Source organism: Falco cherrug, chromosome 6 (genome assembly GCF_023634085.1).
Source record: "Falco cherrug isolate bFalChe1 chromosome 6, bFalChe1.pri, whole genome shotgun sequence".
In the NCBI taxonomy this organism is placed as follows: domain Eukaryota; kingdom Metazoa; phylum Chordata; class Aves; order Falconiformes; family Falconidae; genus Falco; species Falco cherrug.
Genome location: NC_073702.1, coordinates 78568403 through 78583121, shown reverse-complemented (window position 1 = coordinate 78583121; position 14719 = coordinate 78568403). Strand labels below are relative to the sequence as shown.

Below are 14719 nucleotides of genomic sequence, written 5' to 3'. Positions count from 1 at the left end.
TTCATGATCATCACATCACTGGCACTGGAAGCCACCAGTGTTTTATCGATGCCTGCTGTGCCAGGTTGGCTTGCTGAGAAAGGCTGTGTTTGTTCTTTTGTCTTGTAGTGTGTTGCGAAAGACAACTCCTTTTTTTGTGTTGCAATTCCTTCCCTCCTGCAGGTAAGGGATATTGGTTGAGTATTGCAGTAAGGCGACTCCTGATTGATATGTGTAATTTTTTGCTGTTGTGCCAAATGCAGACCAACCATGTGGTTTCGGAAAATTTCAATGTCTTAGCTCAGGGGTGAATTTTCAAACAGTTGACTTCACAGGAGCATTGCTATGGCAGTCTGAGGCTCTGCAGCTGACACTTCATGGCTTTGGTATCAGCAATTTTTAAGGAGTCAGTATCAATGCAACATAATAAACAATAATATTTCGTTTCAGGCCAGGAATTTCCTTCATCATCTATGATATTAGTGGAAGTCATGGTTTCTTTACTGTAGCGCAAATCTAATGTATGCAAGGATAGACACTTCCAGATGTGCTTCCAGGCCTGAATCCAGAACTAGAAATTTATACTATACTTCATTCACCAGCAATGGAAATAGGGCCTGGATACCCCTTTATTTCTTTGAGCTGCCTCCATATTTCAAGAGCAGGGGCTTTGTAGCATGAAGGTGTAATTCAAGGTTATTCCTGTGCTGACTGCAAGCATTCAATTCTTTGCATTTTAAGAATTAAGTTCTCTTGGAGTGGAAGTGGTGTGTCTCAGCTGAAGACTATCTTAAGATATTCTGGTAGTGATCAGTTGTCTATAGCCAGACATCTGGCACAAATCATATGGCAAGAATCAGATCTGTGCCTTACATATCCCCCTGAAATGAGTTAGACTGCTCCCGTGGAGTGTGTTCCTTGGGACACTTCCTTGCCACAGATTTGTGCATCCATTCACAGCAGCTCTCAAATAGCAACACTGGACACCAAGTATTCTGCTTGCTTCTTCTCAGATGCTAGAGCTTATTTATAGGGCTTTTTTTTTTTTTTTCTTGTCTTTTGTTCTTTATTTTCCCTCTTCTCCACTCTTTCAATTTCTATATGGGTAAGATTACACATCTCAGCTTAGAATTTATGTAAACATGTACTTGTCTCCGGTTCTTGCTCATGATGGCTTAGAAACCCTGGAGGAAAATTCTGTAATTTAATGTCCACTGATGTGTGTTTTCAGTACTTCATTTTAAACAAAGCTATATACAGAAGCTTTGGCAAGAACAGAATAACAGAAACGCCGTCCCCACTATTCCATGGAGTACGAAGCGGTAATTATGGGGATAAATTGTCCTTATTTTCTATGGGAGTATCTCACCACTTCAAAGGCTTTCCTTTTGACTGCCCAGCTGATCTATCTCACTGTTAGGTGCTGCAAACTAGAGTTGGAAGCATTTGGGTAGATGGTGCCAGAGACACCTGAGCTATAGTCCCAGCAAGGCAAGCTCTGAGGACTATAGTAAAACTCAGCTGTAATCACCAATTCATATTACTGCAGAATACAGTATGGTATGGAGGTGTCTGGGCTGGCTCTCCATAGAGTCAGACAATACCCACAGTACATCCAAGCTCATGTGCTCTGTCAGTAGGGCTTATCAGTCCAAGAAGCAACGTCCCTGGCTTAGCTTCACTGCAGCTGGACCAAACTGATGTGTTTACCTACCAAGTGCTGTCCTGCAGTGTGAGGTATCGTTGCCAGCTTGGTAGGGCATCAGCCTGGGGACCTCTCCATGTTGTGGCAAACCTGATTAAAACCTACATGGGGAAGCACCCACATTTTTATTACAGTTGAAAACATCCTCAAAGGCATCCGTGCACTTCTGTCCTTTCTCTCCTAGGTGCCTGTTACGTCTCTGGCTTTCATTGCTCAAGGCAAATTTTGTCTTATTGGCAAACTGCCTCATTTTAAATAACCTTCCATTTTGAATTTGCAGTATATAAGCATGGCTTTGGTTTGCTTCAGATGACCAGGGCTGTATTCTGCAGCATAAAAGCCACTAGTAGAAGGCAGAGAATGTAACTGATTCATCAGTAATAGAATCTCAAATGCATTTATTTACTTCTGAAGTGCACTGGGAAATGCTTTCCTTGAAAACCGCAAACTGCGATACGTGTAGGTTGATAATTGGGTGGTTTTGCTGAATATAGAAACCAACAACTCTGCACGTAGACTAATTGGAAGCATAGAGACCTTGCTGACACCTCTGTGATGCAGGATAATTTGGGAAGGATAAGGTCATACTAGAAAGCTTGCTCGAATCTCAAAGCAGAATCTGACAAACCTTGGAAGGTCAAAAACGGTGTTTTGCCTGGATTCTCCTTTTCTGCCATTGGACCCTGCTTCCTCCAAAAGAGGTTAAAAGAAGAAGGGTACTTTCAAGTTCCTCTTTGTAAAGGAAATCATAAGTGATGGGAAAATAATGCAATTGATGTAATGTAAACCTCTCCCAAAGTAACTGGAGAAGGTGCTGCAGAGGCTTCCCAGCAGTTATACATTGAGAAACATTCTTAATCTCCTAGATAATGTGGAAAAGTAATGACATTTGTTATCTACAAGTCCTCACAAGCTGAGGATGCAGTTTATAAAACTGTATTTGGCTCCCCCTCCTTTTTATCCTTTATTGTAATCCTTCATCATGGATCATTTTACATCCAAACTCACCTTCATCTACTATCATACTTCAGTGATTTATTGACATCACAAACTTCTGATTAATAAAGCTAGAAGAACATCCATCAGAAGAACTGAGAATGTGTGATCATTTCCTCTCAGGCTCTCATTAGCTGTGGTTGTCCTTCTGGGAGTTTTATCTTTGTCTTTCTATTTCCCAACTAAATCATATGATGTTTAAAAATAATTTCCTACAATTAATCTTTTGTTTCTCTGGCTTTTTAAAAGCTTTGGTTAAGATGGAATATGATCTCTATATTGTCAGCTGAAATAAGTGGAAAACAACCCAAACTGTCCATGTACGCTCTGAATGAATGAGAGGGCAAGTCGGAATTAGTAGATGCTTGATTCACCTTCCTTCATTCCAGATGGACAATACAAAGCTCTACAGATAATTCTATGACCATATAACATGTTTGTGGCATAGGTAGGAATTGCACTCGCGGTATCTTTTCTAAAAGAATTTCCTTTTTCTTTACATTGCTTCAGTTTTAAATGACATGAGTTGTGGTGAAATGCAACTGTGGTATTTTCAGATTTCTGCACCCAGTAAACAGGCAAGGTTTTGTTTTAGAGATTCCGTACTAAGTTCTCCTTTTGATGAGACACTCCTAGGTTAAAAATACCCTTCAAAACCGACTTCCCATGTCTTTTCTACATTAGCGACAGACTGGAGAAGAAAATACGTAGTATGCCTGAAAGTGGTAAGTTGAGGTTAGAGGTCTAGTCAAAGTCAAGTGCTAGGGAGTTACAGCTGTAGAGAGCTGATGCTTTGAATTATAATCATGTGATTAATGTTTCTAACATAAGTGGTTTTGGGAGTTACAAAGACTTGCAGCAACACCTTGGATAAGTATGTTGAAACCTGCTTTTAGAGATACTTTATTTATAGCACATTCATTAGGTTGGACAGAATGGACAACATGTGCTTATGTGGTTAATGATAAATCCATCTGAGGACTAAACTGGCCTGCTGAGCTATGAGAAAGCCATTTGTAGGTCAGATTTTTCTGGAGAGGGATGGGCTTGAGAGAAACAAGTCTTATTTGTTTGGGTGGGGAGCAGGGAGAGGGAGGAAGCTGAAAACAACTTTTCTCTGCTGTAATATACGTAGGATGTAAACGTTACAGATGTTCATTCATTTTTAAAGGTCATTTGCTTGTGAAGTCTGTGTAGCTGGCTTCATAAATACCAAAACATGGGAAGGAGCAGGCATGCCTGGGAAGGTACAGGAATATTTTTTATAAAATAACAGGTAATCGAATGTTAACCTATGAAAAGTGCAGTGATCTCTGTGAAACTGCAAAAGCTAGAAAAGGCCCCACCTCTGTGGCGTTACAGTTCCGCTTGTGGGATTCAGGCATTCTAATGTGAAATGAAAGGTATTAAACAAAAAAATTGTCTGTAAGACAGTTTCTTCTGTTTGAAGTCACCAGAACTTAATCCTCCTACTGTAAGTGGTTTAAGATAGTCTGTCAAATACAAGTAGTTTCCCTTGACAAAACAAGGTGAGAGTATAGCTAAGAAAAACAGTGTTTTGGCATATGGTTAGTGTTGTGGCTCTAGTTATAGATCTACCTATGAGACAAAAAAGATTGGTTCCCGTCTTATAGCCCTCTTCAGGGTAGTGCAGGTCGTTCATCCACAGATCCCACTGGTTCCCACCATGGACCATGATGCCACTGGATTTCAAACGGAGATCTGGACAATTCTCACTAAAAAAACCCTCAACACCAACCGACACAAGACATAAAACAAAGACCTTATTCACTCCCTTTATGTAGCACCCAAATGCAGAAGTGTGTTATTTCTCTCTAGAATCTCATTACTTGCTTGTCTGGATAGGACAGGTAAACCTTGTAGACCTAAACACCTCACAGGTGAGTGACCATCGGAAAGGCATTGCATGTTGCACATCCTCACAAATAAACAGGTAAAAGCTGTCCTTTTGAAACATGCCTTTTCCCTGCTGCTAGTCTTCTTTTTAGGCAAAAATGGAAACATGAGGTTCATTGTCAAGGAAGCTAATTGCAAAGTGACTACTCTCAAATGTGTTGCCCATATCTTTTCCAGGTGTTGCTGCTGCAGGTGTTATTTTAAGTGAGATTAGTTTATCAGAACTAACTTTCAAAAAAGCTGGCTGATTATAGTAAGTAGTTTTAGATAGAGAAAATGGCAGGTAGCAAAGAGATATTTAATTATACACATAAATGTACAACAAAACCAAGTTCAGGAAGCTACCTCAGATTAATTCACATTGAAAATTCATTTATTACTCTCAGGATAATGAGCTGTGAAAGAAATGGTGGCTTCTCCCCTCTCTTGACACCTCATAATCCAGAGTGGATGCCCTGCTGAGAAGACACACTTTAGTGCCACACAGCTTACTGGGCTCCAGCAGTAACTGTGTGAGACCTAATGGCCTAATCAGAGTCTACCTCCTTCAGAGGCTACACAAGATTACTTGTTTCTGGCATCAAAAGGCATGATGACACTATTATCATATTTGTTTTATAGATGTGGAATAATCTGTGCTCTGTTATGCCAGGCAAACACATATCTTGCTTTTGGCCCCCATGTTAGACACTGAAAAATTAGGTGCAGAGATTGAAAGAATTAGCTGGGCTCCCTCTGTAATCCCTGGCGCAGGAGGGGCAGCTCTAGAGGTGATTCATCTCACCTGTCTTAAACTGTGGATAAGACAAATTATCCTTCACAAGTGCCAGTTTCTTTTTATTAACTACAGAGAGATGGCATTAATTAAAAAAAAAAAAAAAAGATAATAAAAAAGACGGTATTAATTCAGATCTGCTTTTGAGATGGCTAAGCTGAGTGGAGATCATCTCACCCCATGGATTTAAGGAGTTGTGCTAGTGCTTTGAACTGCAAGGGTAAAGCTCTAGGGTTAGATGTGCTCCTTGCCTTGGACAGCTTATGGACAAAAGTCAGTGTCTGAAGTGCAAGAAGTAAGGATGTTAAAGCTGTGTGGAAGAGTCTGAGACTCACGGGAGCAAACTTGCATTTATCTGAGGGTTTGGGTTGAAGCAAAAGCCTTGTGGGCCTTTCTTTTAACTTGTCATTCTAGGATTATCTATGTTTTAGTTAATTAAGTGAATTAAATAGTACCAGGGCCCTGCCACTGGAAAATTTTATCCATGATCTTAAATTTGATCACGATCCCTGTTTATCCCAGCCCAGTGGCAGCCCTCTGGTATGGCTTGAACGTTAGCATTGGCCAGAGCTCATTCCCAACACGTGGTCTGGATAGGGCTGTGTTTAGCCTCCAGCGTGCATGTGGCTGGACTGTGCTGCTGGCCTCAGGGCCAAAGACCAGTCCTGACTCTGTTTAGATCATTACAAGGTGCACCAACTGTCTCTTGGTTTTCTGTTTTTGTTATTTTACCTTGTCGGGATCAGAACCATGGGGAAGCTGGCATAGTATTGATGGGCTTGATACAGGGCTATCCTTACTCTGAAATAGCATGGTGCTATCTAAATCCCTTCTGCTGTTCTCTCTAATCTATAAAGACCTTGTAAATCTGATTTTGGCCTGGATACCCTAATCTGCATCATGGGCTGCCCTGTTCACTGATTTCAGTGGGCCACACTGGAGTATGTCAGGGTTTGGAGCTGATAGTAGTTTTTTGAGTTGGTTGAGCAAACAGATCTGCAAGACCTCTTCTTGACAGTACACCAGCTCTGATCTGAGAGGAGACACAGCCTTAGACATCTGTTTTAGGGGCATAACTGTTCTGAGCTTATTTGAACTCAATACAAGGCTCTGTTTATATTTCTTTGATTAATTGAAAATAACCTCTTGTTAGGGGAGTGACAACTGATACCTTAAGATTGTGCTCAAGTCATTCACAAGGGGAAAAAAAATACACCAAAGGTTAGGCAGGTCAAAGCCCTTGTTTAGATCAAAGCATATGTTGAACACTGTATAAATGCCAAATCTTAAAGTGTTTTGTATTTAAGGTTGAAGTTTGGAGTAAAATGATACTGTAACAATAAATCCCTAATTCAGCTTGTTAACGCGCTACCACATTCACAAAGGCATAGCGAAGAGAGTGATGCTTCTGATGGAGCAACTGGATACTGGTCTAAGTGTGTTCAAAATTTGCAGCATAGGTGAGATCGTTACTGTAATACCACATCCAGTTCTGGTAGGCACATTTCAAAAAGGACTTTAATGCAATGGAAATGGATCTCAAAAGAGTGACAGGCACAATTTGTGGTCTGTCCGCAAAGTCTGCCTTTACTGTGAGAGACTAGAAAAGCTCAGCTACTTTTATTTATTCAGGACAAGGTTACAAGATAACTTGTCTGTGGTTTTGTAAGGTCAAGCCTATGTGGTGAGGGAACAGCAGGCTCCAGCTTCCACTTGGAGCTGCATGGCCTGGGTGCTTTCAACTGCAGGAACCCCAACTGTGCCTGAGCTTGAAATATTCTAGCTGTGCTGAGGGTAGACTGAGGCTGGGCTGTACCTTGGTGAGCTGCAGCCCTTCTCTGTCCATGCCTCATCTGTAGCTTCCTGGAGTGGATCAGTAACTGATGGCTATGGTTGAGGGGGGAGGGTGAGATCAGACACATACAGAATAAAAAGGCAGCCTTTCTTCTTGACAGGGTGATAGCCACTGAAATAACTTACCTGGGGTAGATTGTCCTTCACTGAAAGTCTCTGATTCAGGGTGGGATGTCTCCTTGAAAGATGTGCCATAATTCGTAGCAGTTCTGGTCTTGGTTTGGGATAGCACTCTGTGGCTTCAGCTGTGCAGGTGGTCAGACCAGGTGACTGAAATGATCAAATGAGTGATCTCACCTGGCCTTAAGATACCCCCATTAAATAGGAATATTTAAAAGTTCTTATTTTAATGGTAATATTATATTCCTGTTGAACTGACTGGAGAGTGGAGATGTCTCAGTGAGGCCATCTTTAGCCTGAGAAAGCTCAATTTTAAGGAAAAAAAACCTCCCACCACTTTCAAATTTGTGGCCAGAATGACTATGCTTATATTTTATTTCCAGGAAAGAGCTGAATCTGAGGTTAGACCTGGGTTCCAACTGTCCCTAGAGCTTACTGTATCTGGTAGGACATCTTTGAACAGCATGAGGGGTGATTCACCTACTTCCAAGTGAAAAGTAGCCATTTGACCTGCTCCTCAGTCTATAGTGACCTGTTGTGTGGACATCTCATCCACCCTATAGCGGTGGTATGGGTCCCAAATTGGGAAGGCAAGAGGACCCTTTAGAAAGCCCCATGGGCTCCTGCCAAAGGGTTTATGGCACTGCCTACTGCAAAGGCAGGTGGAATTTGCAGAGACCCTAAAGTCAAGGAGGTCTGGGCTGCCTGCAAGGACACGTGCATGCCAGGTGTTAGGTCTAAAGGATGCTTTAAAAACTGCCACCCAGTTCAATAGCCGTTGTACCCTCCCACCATGCATGTAGAGAGGCGTTCAGGGGATTTGCCTTGCTGGAAGATACCCACCCAGCTTTGTTCGATTAAGGCAGTATCTTGCATCCATCAAGGCAAAGATCTGACCACATGCCCATGTGATTTTCTGCTTCTGTGGGTCATGCCATCATCATGTCTCGCCTTGGGCTGCCGCCTGCCTTGTCCCCGAGGTGTGTGGAGCCGTGTGCTCCTCACCAGGCTGGGCACAGGACCCCAGCAGCCCTGGCCCGTCTCCTGTGCCATCCCCATGCACCGGGAGCTGTGGGCAGTGCTGGGTTTCGAAGCGACTGGCTGCAAGCGCAGGCAGAATTACCCGGGCTGTCGCAGCAGCTGACCCACGGGGTGCAAGGGGGGGCCGTTGCTTCCTGCCTGCTGCTCTCAGGCACAAGCTGGAGCATTCAAGGAGTTTAGAAAAGCAAGGCAGCTGCTGAAAACAGCATTTTGCTCTCAGTGTCTAACATCATCACACCACTCCTGCCCAAATAAATAAACTCTGATGGGAATCCCCCCCGCCCTGCGTCATTCTTTGCTTTAATAAAACTTGTCACAGTGCTGTGTGGTTTTTTTTTTTTTTGTTTTTTTTTTTTTTTTTCCCAGTCAGCAGATTTTTAGGCTGGTTAATGAGGGGGAAAAATTTTTCTTCCCCCCCCCCCCCCCCCCCAAATTGCCTCCCCCTTCTTTCATGTCAGGGGCCAAGTCTGGATTGGAGCCTGGTGAAGTTTCTGTGTCATTTCCTGTTGCTGCCCTCCTCGACACTCGCTCCCGCGCCCGCTCCGCGCTCCCCTCCGCCTGCAGACGCACAAGGCGTCCGCCCTCAAGACTGGCGGCTCTTGGGGAGGATGTGAGAAGGCAGGGGCATACCTCACGCTCTCGCCTGTCACGCCACATTCCTGCTCTCGCCATCCCCACAGGCTCAGCACCCAGCCCCGCTGCCAGCAACGACGAAGAACCGAACGGTAAAACAACTTTCTTCTCTCCGAGCAGCTCGGCTGTACTTCCCAGGCTGTCAGCGAACCTAAGGTGGTGAGAGCAAAACCGTCCTTCTGTCTTGCAAACTTTGTCACCGGTAACCGTGGTCCCCCATCCGTGCGGGCGGTGGGGAGCGAGGCGGTTGCGGGGTACCGGGGCTGTGGTGCGGGAGGGACGGGGCAGGGACCGCGGCCGGGGAGCGCCGTGTGCGGGAGCCCGGAGTGGGTCTCGCCCCATAGGAGGGGTCAGCATCTGTGAGCACTGGTGTTGGTGCTGTTTTGCAGACGCTGGTAGCTGGATGTGACTGATGGGGAGAAAAAAAAAAAAAAAAAAAAAAGCTGTTTAAAGGAGGGAGAAAGCAGCGTTGGGCTGTACAGCAGCCAGGAAGGCAGTGAACAGAGGTGAGGGAAGGAGCAGGGGGTGCTCAGCATTTTCACTTATGTGCTTGTCTTTCAGCTTTGGTTTAGGGTTTACAGGTTTTTCCTAGGGCTTGCTTGTGGTAGTGTTTGCGGGGTTTGTGTATGTATGGTCCCAGTGACTGCTTTCCTGACCAGAAGGAACCGATACTTGCGGGAATCGGTATTGCACTCGCTTGGAGGAGCGGGCACAAATCAGCTGGCATCTGTAAAACCTGTCTGTGATGCCTTTCCTCTGCCATTTCCTTATTTGCTTGCTAAACACACATATATTTATTTATTTGTTAGGAAAATTACACAAATGCCTGTGCTTAAAAGTGGAGCAACTGTGACTTCATGTACTATTTCTGTCATTCCTGACTCGTTCGGTCTTGACTGTTTCTTAGACAAACAAGGCATAACAAACTGACGGATAAATCCTGAAGCATGTGCTGGAGCTGAGTCCCAGAGCTTCCAGAGTTAAAAGGCTTTCTTGAACTCACTGACACAGGCAGTAAATTTCAATGTGTCGGTAACTGAGGGAAAAAAAGCACTTGCAGAGCATTATACACCATCAGATAGAGTCAGCACCGCACAACCCCAGGGTCTTCGCAGGCAGGATTAGTTCCCAACACCTCCAGCTACTCAGCAGCATTTAGAAAGGTCAATTATATGTACACTATTCACCAGCTAATTACAAGTGGGGGGAAAAAAGCCTTGGAGTTGGCCCTGGGAAAAATGATCCTAAGGCTTTGTGTACAGTGTGTTTACCTCCAAGTCATTGCTTGATTCATGTTGCTCCCGCAACTCTCTCTCATCTGATGTCAGTTTTGTAGTCTCCCTGTGTCCCGTGTCCCCCCCCCCAGTGGGAATGCAGTGGAAGAAGGCACAAAATGAGGAAGGGAGCAAGGGAGCTCTGGGCACACCCTGAGCACATCAGTCCTTTGCCCTGGCCTCCAGCCAAAGCACATCACCTCCCATGGCTGGGGAAAGTTCATGCTCCCTGTCCAGCCTTGGCATCCCTTGTCTTGCTGTCATAAGCAATGGGGGACCCAAGAGACGTTGCTGATAGCTTTGCCTGGAGCCAGTTTCTAGGTAAAACCCCAGAGTTTGTTTCACAGTTCCTATACGAAAGGCACATCTTTAAAAAAATTGAGTTGAATAGGATATACTTTTTGGGGTCTGTCTATCTCTTAGACTCTTTCTGAGTACTGTGCTACTCCTTACTGACCTGTCAAAAAGCATTCTTCACTTTTGGCTGGCTTGTACTTGTACTAGTAAGCTGGTCTTGATGATCTGTGCTACCACACTGGTGATACACATGGATTGGTCTGAGACATCTTCTGGGCATTGCTGGGAGTTAGGATGGGCCAGGGCACTTGAAAAAACGCAGTTTGGATGCAGCCACCTTGTTTCAGAGTGTAAGAGAGCTTAATAATATGTAGGTGTCAGGCTGTGCCAGTTGGCTGAAGAATGGGCTCTGGAACGGTTTAGTGTACTAGCAGAGATGTAGCCAAGAGGCTAATGAGCTCACGTAACAGAGGGAGGAGAGAAGCTGTAGCAGGAGTCACTCCCAGCACCTCTAAGGAGCTGAAGAAAGTGTGTTTGCCTGGAACTGCACTCTGTATTTCTTGAAATCTAGTAGAGTGACAGATTGACATTTTTGCAGGGGTCCAACAGGCAACAGCTCTGAGGCGAATTGAACCATTGTCTGTGCAAGGTGACTGAGGGGAATAACTGACCTTCAGGTGCTGCTTTTGAGTGATTGAAGGGTGGATAGGACCTGAAGTCCTTTAGAAATCCACCCATACATACAGGTGTTGAGAGATGAGCCTCTGTCTCAAATGCAGTTTTTGGCAGTCTGTTTCTAAACTATCCTAAAACTTTACCTATGGGATGCCATAGTGGGAGATGAACATAATTTCATCCTTAATTATTTTGGATCTAAATGTGAACCCAATTCATTTTAAGCTCTCATTGCTCTACTGATTTCAGTGAAATTATTCTTGATTTACATCAGTTGAGGACAGATAAGAATCAGTCCTGTCATAACTGCTTTTTTCTGTGACTTGCAAAGGAGAAAACAAGACAAGAGAAACCCACTTAGGGTGAGATCATGATGGGAACTGAAGGGTCTTGAGTACCACAAAGACCTTTCTGGCTTTTATTTGCTTTCTTGCCCTAAATCGCAGCTTTTTCTTCTCCTAATGGAACCTTGCTCTTAGCTTTTAGCAAGTTCTGGGTCCCTGCTTTTACACAGAACTGCTGTTAAAAGCAAAGACCAAGGTTCCTGTCTCGCCTCTCTCCTTGTACGAGCGCGTTCTCCACACCACACTTTCAGTGCTCATGTGGCCCAGACAGATGAGTCAAGGAATGGAGATTCCAGTTCTGCTGCTTACCTTGGGAAAGCGCTCTGGAGCCCAACAGATTTTACTGTCTGCAAATATTTCCTGTTGCACAACATAAATTGTCTGTTTCAGTTTAATCCTGTTGTCTTAAATTACCTCACCAAAGCATTACCTTGAGTAAGGCCTCTTCACGGCCACTTCACTGCAGTGGGGGAACCAGTACTGTAAGAGGCCACAGGCTGTGAAGACTCTGCAAGAAGGTGAAGTGAGCACTTGCTTCCCTTTCTCCGTCTTGCACAAGGGCAGGGCGAGCAAGCCTTGCTTTGTAACAGTGGGTCTGTGCTACTTCTAGCCTCTGAGCCAGACCCTTTGCTCCACAAGCCCATGGTGGCCACTGATATCTCCAGGAAAGATCTCTCGTTACTGGTGGCTTCTCATGGCTCTGGTGGTCCTTTTCACTGAGCAGCTTTTCCCTGCTTCAGTGCTTGAGCTTGGTGTGGTTCTCCCTGTCCTGCTTGAGGTTGTTCCAAGGATGCTCTGCTGCTGCCCAGCAGGGTATGGTTCTGATGGGGTTCACCTTGGCCCATTAATGCTTGTGGGTGCTTTCTGGCTCTGTCCTGGCTGCCTCCCCAGGCTGAATCAGGCACACTGTGTTGATTCACTTTGCTCTTGTGTCGCATCAGCTCCAGTTCTTGTGGTATTTAAGTGCTGAGGCACAAATTAAGGTAACATTTACATGCTCTAGTGAGTCTTCAGCTTGCCTGCACAAACCTCTTGTTTTCTTTCTTCTAACATTGTGCCACTACCTGAGAACAGTCCTTGCCTCCTTGCTCCAGGGAGCTGTTGCTCCCTACTTTGATTAAGGGACATTGCCATAGCAATGAGGACGTGTAGCAGAGACAGTCAAGATTGACCAGACCGACATCCCTGCTGCTGGCCAAACGTAGCCAAAAAGGTGCATGCCTCCTTCCCTCTCCAAACAGTATCGTGTTTGCTTTGGCTATTTTTAAACATATTTGCTACTGTAGACTGAAGCTTGCTATCAGTCTGAGCCTTGCCACTGTACGACTCACAGCTATTTAAAATAGGCTAATGCTGAGGATGGAAGGACCGTTTTTGTTCTTCTGTCTACTGGCTTGGGGCTGTCTGATGTGTTGGTGGTTGTGGCAGAGTCCTCACTTCCCAGTAAATGGGCTAAGGGCACCAAACAGCTCGAAGCCAGGGGCTTTTCTTCCTTACCCTGACTTCTTCTGGACTTGAACTGATAAGGGGGTGAGAGGCCTCTGTATCCCATCAGCAATCTCCTCAGTCATCCCCTCCCTCCCTGGAAGTGTTATTTTTGGTTAATTCATACAGGTCTGGGCCTCCTTGGTCTAGTCTGTGGGAGGAAGCTCAAGGCAGGAATTTTGTAATAAAAGCCAGATTTTTCTCTGGAGGTAGAGTGGAGGAGGCCAGTCTTGTTGCTTCTCCAGTTCTTGTTAGTTCTTGATCAGCTTAATCTGGTAGCTGTGAAAGGTTTTCTTTCCCTGCTGAGAATGAACTTGGCCTCTGAGGAAGGTCACCACTGGGATGTTCACCCTGACATACCTGATTTTCACAGAGTCACTGGTGGGAATCCCAGCTCAAGCTGCTTGGACCTCATCTTCCTGATGCAAGTTCCCAGCAGTTTACTGGGGATGAGTCTTTCTGAATGTGCCCCAGGCAATCTGCACCGTGGCAGAGCCATGACATTGCTAAACACAAGTTTTTCTCCAGTGTGCTTGGCCAGAGTTAGTTTGCTTTTACCCCGAGCAGCACAGACCAGTATGTCCCCTTTCACACCAGCAGCAGCTGGTTTTGTCTGGAGCAAACACATCTTTGTACCTGGAGCTTGGAGAGTGTCTTAGAGGCTTTCTGTGGTTACGAAAAAAATACAGATCTGGCCCTCTGATTTCCTCTGGGACCAAGTATTTCAGTGTTCTCCTCCTCCACTGACCATTGGCAATGGAAAGACCACCACTCCCTGCTCTTGCATCTTTGACTGTCTTTGGAGTGGGGGGTGTTTCTATAGGGAGTGATGCAGGGAAAGCTGAGAACATCTGAAGTTGCCATAGTTCAAATATGCAGGCGCTACCTTAACTTAAATTTACACAGAAAGCTTGCTAATTAAATCTGAGTTTGCTTCTTGGCCATCAGTCACTGCAGTAAGGATAGAGATAACAGCTGAAGCTGATATCTCATCCTCCCTGGTACCCAACACACTACCTGTAAGATATTCTTGTAGAGTTTCCCAACCGGAATTAATTTCACTAGCTTAATAATATACATCTTGTGCTCCTTTTATTTTACTAGTCATTGTGATTCCCTTCTGACATAGCCTAAATTATGCTTGGATTCCTTTTTCTTTTTTTCTTCTTTATTAATGCATACATGGACTGTATAGTCTTCAGAGATTTATTTTTCTTTAATGAAATCAGCCTCCTTTTCCTGGCTAGTGTAGTGCATGAATGTCACATTTAAATATGTGCTTTCAAGTTCAGTCCTTTCCCTCAGACATATTACTTTACACTACATTTGGCTGTGTTAAACCGCAGTGCTGATTTACTACATCAGTGACCATGAAAGCCTCAAATTCCTCTGACTCCTGTTTGGTTGTTTCTCTCTGTTTACTATCCACAACGCTCTGGTTTTTGGAACAGTTGGCAGATTGTTGTAAGCTTAAATTTCTTATTTCTTTTCCTCCACTTGATACAATGGTTGCAATCAGATTAATATATTTAGCAGATTTGGAGCTGATTACAGAGCAAGAACAAAAAGATATCCTGAAAGCAATGATGCTGTGAATGTCACAGAAATGTGTGGTGCCGGGTAC

General features: G+C 44.5%; 1 protein-coding gene across 6 annotated transcripts in view; it reads left to right on the top strand.

The window, feature by feature from the left end:
- Positions 1 to 14719, top strand: part of EVA1A (eva-1 homolog A, regulator of programmed cell death) — a 224321-nt gene that overhangs the window by 149127 nt on the left and 60475 nt on the right. The window contains exon 1 of one of the 6 annotated variants that reach the window (XM_027808701.2): positions 8976 to 9176. The exons of 3 other annotated variants lie outside the window; for them this stretch is intronic. The gene's annotated coding sequence lies outside the window, so the exon portion shown is untranslated. Of the gene's footprint in view, positions 1 to 8975; positions 9223 to 14719 lie in introns of those variants that run through there. 2 more of the 6 variants (XM_027808702.2, XM_055714646.1) reach the window with 2 other exon arrangements.